Source organism: Monodelphis domestica, chromosome 7 (assembly GCF_027887165.1).
Source record: "Monodelphis domestica isolate mMonDom1 chromosome 7, mMonDom1.pri, whole genome shotgun sequence".
Taxonomy (NCBI): domain Eukaryota; kingdom Metazoa; phylum Chordata; class Mammalia; order Didelphimorphia; family Didelphidae; genus Monodelphis; species Monodelphis domestica.
The window spans coordinates 62,254,461-62,259,921 of record NC_077233.1 but is presented as its reverse complement, the minus strand read 5'-3'; positions in this window follow the sequence as shown (position 1 = coordinate 62,259,921).

The following is a 5,461-nucleotide window of genomic DNA, read 5'->3' as shown; positions in this document are numbered from 1 at the left end:
GGAATACTTTCATTCCCTGCTCAACGAAATTCGAATTTGCAGCTCAAATAATTTGGGTTCTGAATTGGTCTTCTATTTTATTGATGATCCACAGGGCATGATTAAATTTCTCCACCAATCTAAGCATTCCTATTGTCAAAGATCATTCTACTTAGGGGCAACTAGGTGGCTCAGGGGATAGAGAGCTAGGCTTGGAGATGGAAGGTCATGGGTTCAAATGTGATCTCAAACACTTCCTAGCTGTATGGCCTTAGGCAAGTCACTTAACCCCAGTTACCTAGTCTTTACCACTCTTCTGAACTTAGTATCATTTCTAAGACAGAAGATCACTCGACTTTGAGCCCAAAGGATAACAACCACCACTAGGTCAACCAAGAACATTTTGCACTGAACCAAACCAATTGATTGTTTGAACTGAGACTCATTCTCACCTGGTTAAAGATACTGGAGCATCCAATCGCTTATTTTAAGTAGAGTGAGATGATTAGATTAATTTACTCAATCAACCCACCCCCTTAAAATTTATATTTAAGAAAACAGGCTAAAAATTGCAACCATGTACCAATTCTTAGAATGAACACAGAATGAATCAAGTTGTTGATCATTTTGGCAGAAGATTTCGGAAGATTTCATGATAGCCTGTAGATCTTTTATTTTATGCTTGAGTTTTGCAGCTTAGTCAAAAAGGTCATAATTAAGAAATATATGTCAGAAAGCATCATCAGTTTTCTCAAGGGTCTCTTAATTCTTGGATATGCAAATCATTCTTTTTGCAGGAATTGACAAACATTTGAAAACTCTCTTACTCAGCAGCTCACTGGGTTGGGGAGGGAAAAGGATGCCTCAGGAAATGCAGGTAAAGTAAAAAAAATAGAAATTAATGAAAATGGAAAATCAAAGAAGTGTTGAATGAAGGATAGACTATATAATAAGCAATTTGAATATAGAGTTGTCTGGGAAATCATGTATTATAATAGCTAACATTTATATCCTGTTAAGGTTTACAAAGAGGTTTCCATGGTATCTCACTTAATCCTTACAATAATTCTGTGAAGTGGATGCTACCATGACCCTCATTTTAAAGTTGAGAACATGGTGGTTAAATGCACTTGTGTGTTTTGTGTATCAAGGATCCCACAGCTAGTCAGTATTTGAGGCAAGATTTGAACTCAGGTTTTCCTAACACCAAGGTAGAGCACTCTCTTCATTGCCATCAAACTGCTTCCATGCCCCATTTCAAATTCCCTCTTCTAACCTATATAATATCTACTCACTCTACACACTAGACTTTTCCACTTGAATTGTTGTCCTGATATTAAAATTTGTTTTCTTTTTCTACTGAGTTAATCCTTTGATATTATATACATATACAAGCACAAACACTCATGCATTCCTCCTTCTCAGCTATCAGAAAGTAACTGCTGTTCCTTCTTGTTCTTCCTGTTCTCTAAGGACTGCTTTCATTCACACATCTCCTGATGCATCTTCTTCTCAAGCTTTCTAGGCTCTCACTGCCTCCTTTTTCCCACTTCCTACACAGGACTAATTTTGAAATTTAATGTTTTCTTCCAGCCATTTGTGTTTTCCCCCCTCTCGTTTAAGCCCTCACGGCATAGAGAACATCTCTGTCCTTCTGTTCCAATGACACGTTTGGTAATTCCAATTTTTTTATATAGATTGTAACTATTCATGATTTTCATATTACTATATTCTCATCATATGGCTAATGATGAGATCCAAGAAATAAAAATTGATGTAGTAACATAGGGGATAGAGAAGTGGATCTGGAATTTCATTAGTACTGGGAATTTCCAGAAGAGAAAATTCCTTCTAAAAATGCATGTAGACACCTTCTTTGTACCACATAGTCATAGTGAATTACCTGGGACCCTGAGAGGAAAGTGACTTGCCCAGGGTCATGTAGATATATCTAAATGCCAGGGATAGGACTTGAGGCTACTCGAGTTTCCTGACTCTAAGGCTAACTTCTAGCCACAGTGTCACAGTCTCTCATATGGAAACTTGTTAAAACCCTTGTTGAAACCAAAGAGCTAGAATTATGTCAACTTTTCATTTCTCAGGTTAATCCAGAAGAGGGAACAAATATCAGAAAAAAATACCTTCTCCAAATCTCCATTTTAGCCAATAATTGGATGCCCATCTCTAACCCAAACTTCTGCCAGCTATTGAAAAACAAAGCAGTACAAACAAAAATCTCTCAGATAATCTGAATTTTAGATTCTTTGATATCCCTTGTTCCTAAATGGAATTACAGGTAAGCAGAAGGCAGGGAAGCCAAGGATCCTGAATCTACAAATTGGGTAATCAGTCCCTGAATCCAAAGAACTGATTAAACTGATTTTTACCTTAACTGTGAATTCCTGAGTCTCTTCTCAACTAAGATTACAAGACAGGGACCACAAGATTTACAAATTTGGCTTATTGCCAGGATACAAGAGACCATCCTGTTTTTGTCAGGAATATGAGACAGCACAGTAGATTAGCATGGATACAGACTCTAAACGATCACCCTAGTGTGAATATCAATAATATGGAAATAGGTCTTGATCAACAACACATGTAAAACCCAATGGAATTGCACATCAGCTATGGGAGGGGAGGAAAAGAACATGAATCATGTAACCATGGAAAATATTCTAAATTAACTAATTAAATAAAATTTCCCAACCCCCCAAAAAAGGGACTCTTGTCTTGTTATCAGAGGAAGGATGCTGAAATCTGGCTGCCATCACCAACAACCTGTATGAGATTAGGCAAATCCCTTCTTTATCTCCCTGGGTCTCACCATAAATGGAGGGCTTTGGACTAGATATTCTCCAAGGTCCCTTCCGCCTCTAAATTTATGATCCTTTGTAGTCACAGAACTCATTTAAAGGGTCCTGGAGATGAAGGGATCTCAGAATAGTCACTGCAATCCCCAAATCATAAAGGAATCCACAGTGGTTCTGGACTTCTTAAAATGAATATAGGTGGAAAAGGGATTCTTGCCACTTTAGAGTAGTTACAATGGACTTGAGTTGTATTCATGTCCTTCTGCTGTCTTTTACAGACAGAGCCAGGGCAATGCCCAAGAGAACCAAAAAAAAAAATGTTGTGGCAGTGTCCAGTCTGGGATAAACAGCCTTGCCATCTTACTGAAGTAATGCATCAGGCTCTACTCTCTGTGTCCCTCCCTTCAGGAGCTTCCATGCCCAGATGCTTGATGAACTCAAGCTTTATTAAAATTTCTGTGTCGTTTAGTAGCTGCGAGAGTCTCCTTTGACTCAGTTTTCAGACTGCTAAATCCTAATTTCATAGAATCATTGCTTTAGAGCTGGAATAAACCTCGTAGGCCATCTCATCCAACTCATACATTTTATAGATGAGTGGCGGAGGTGCAGAAAAGCAAGTGATTTGTCCAATCACACAGATAGGAAGTGGTATTCACACCTAGGTCAGTGACAAGCATATATTAATCACTTAGTACTGTACATGCTAGCATTGTGCTACTGTAGGTGCTGGGATTATCGGTACGATAATAAAATGGCTCTTTCTTTCAAAGAGTTTACATTTGATCAGGGCAGATAAAAGAAATAGAAATTTAAATAAATTTAAAATAAATTTAATTAAATTAAATTAAAAATAAAATAAATATACATATATAATAAAATATTTCCAAAATATTTTAAAATATATTTAAGATAAAATGTTAAGGGGGTTATAGCATTGGGGGGGGTAGCAGGGGGCAGATAGGTGGTACAGTGGATAGAGACCTGAATCTGAAGTCAGGAAGAGCTGAGTTCAAATCTAGCCTCAGACATCCATTAGCTTTGTGACCCTGGGCAAGTATAACTTAATACACTGGAGAAGGAAGTGGCCAACAACTCAAGTCTCTTTGACAAGAAAACCCCATTGGCAATATTGGTATTCTGTGGTCCACAGGGTGAGAGTAGGACAGAACAATAAAAGCAGCAAGGATTAGGGGACACAGGAAAGGCTTTATGCAGAAAGTGGCGCCTGAGGAGAGTTTTGCAGGAATCTAGGGAGGCAGAGGTGAGGAGAGAGTACATTCCAGACATGAAGAAGAGCCAATGCAAAGGCCCAGGGATAAGAAATGGATTATTGTGGGGAAGGTTGATTTGATTGGACTTTAGAGTATGGGAGGAGGAGTTGTATACAACAACATTAAAAAAGTTGCTTGGCACCAGGCTTGTGAAAGCCTTTAAAATCAAACGAAGGAGCATATACATTTGGTTTTAGAGGTAACAGGGAATTTTGGAGTTTATTGAGTAGGAAAGTCAAACAAATGGACTTTTTAAGGAAAACCACTTGGATAACTATGTAATAGGATGGGTTGGAGAGGGGAGATACCAACTAGGAGGTTATTGCCCAAGAGAAAGGTGATGAGTACCTTAACTAGGCTAATGCCAATATGAATACATAGAAGGGGAAGGGTGCAAGGGATGTGATGGAAGTGAAAATAACACCATTTGGTAACTGATTGGATATATTAGGAGAGGGAAAGTGAAGAATTCCAAATCAGGATTACTGGAAGGATAATGATTGATGATAGGCAGAAATAGGGTGGTTCAATAGAGGGGTGGAACTGATGAGGAAAAATAATGTTCGGTTTTATACATGTCGAGTTTGAGATGCCTACTGAATACTCAGGTTGAACTATCCAATAGGCAACTAGAGACAAGTGACTGAAAATCAGGAGGGTAATTAGGGCTGAATATCTACATTTAGGAATCAGATGTCCAGAAAAGATAATTAATCCCAAGGAAGTCAAGTTCACTGAAAGAAAGACAAGAAGTGGGACAGAACCTTGAGTAATGCCCAGTTAGTGGGCATACAGATGATGAACTAAAGGAGGAAAGGAGATTTAGAAAAGGTGGTCAGTCAAGTAGGTGGAAAATCCAGAGAGAGCAATGTCACAAGCACTCAGAAAGGAGAAAGTATTAAAGTTTTGGTCAGTCTTGTCCAATGAGAATCAAGTTTTCTGACTCTAAATCTAGTGTACTTTCCAATGTTCAACACTATGTCCTAGAAATGTTGTTGTTTAGTTATTTTTCAGCCATGTCTGAATCTCCATGACCTCATTTGGGGTTTCCTTGTCAAAGATACTGGAGAGATTTGCCATTTTCTTTTCCAGCTAATTTTACAGATGAGGACCTGAGGCAAACAGGATTAAGTGGCCTGTCACATAGCTACTAAGTGTCTGAGGTCAGATTTGAACTCAGAAATATGAGTCTTCTCTAGCCTGGGTGCTCTGTCTACTGCACCACCTAGCAGTCCTAAAAATGTCCTAAAAAATGATCCAAGGTTACAAAAGCAAACACCCAAATATTTAAATAATTGAATTCCAGTTCATTTTTAGATCTTTACAAACATTAAGGATCTACCTCTTTTCTTAATGAAAATGCGGTTAAATCGGTTAGGGCACTCTACCATGTAAGCT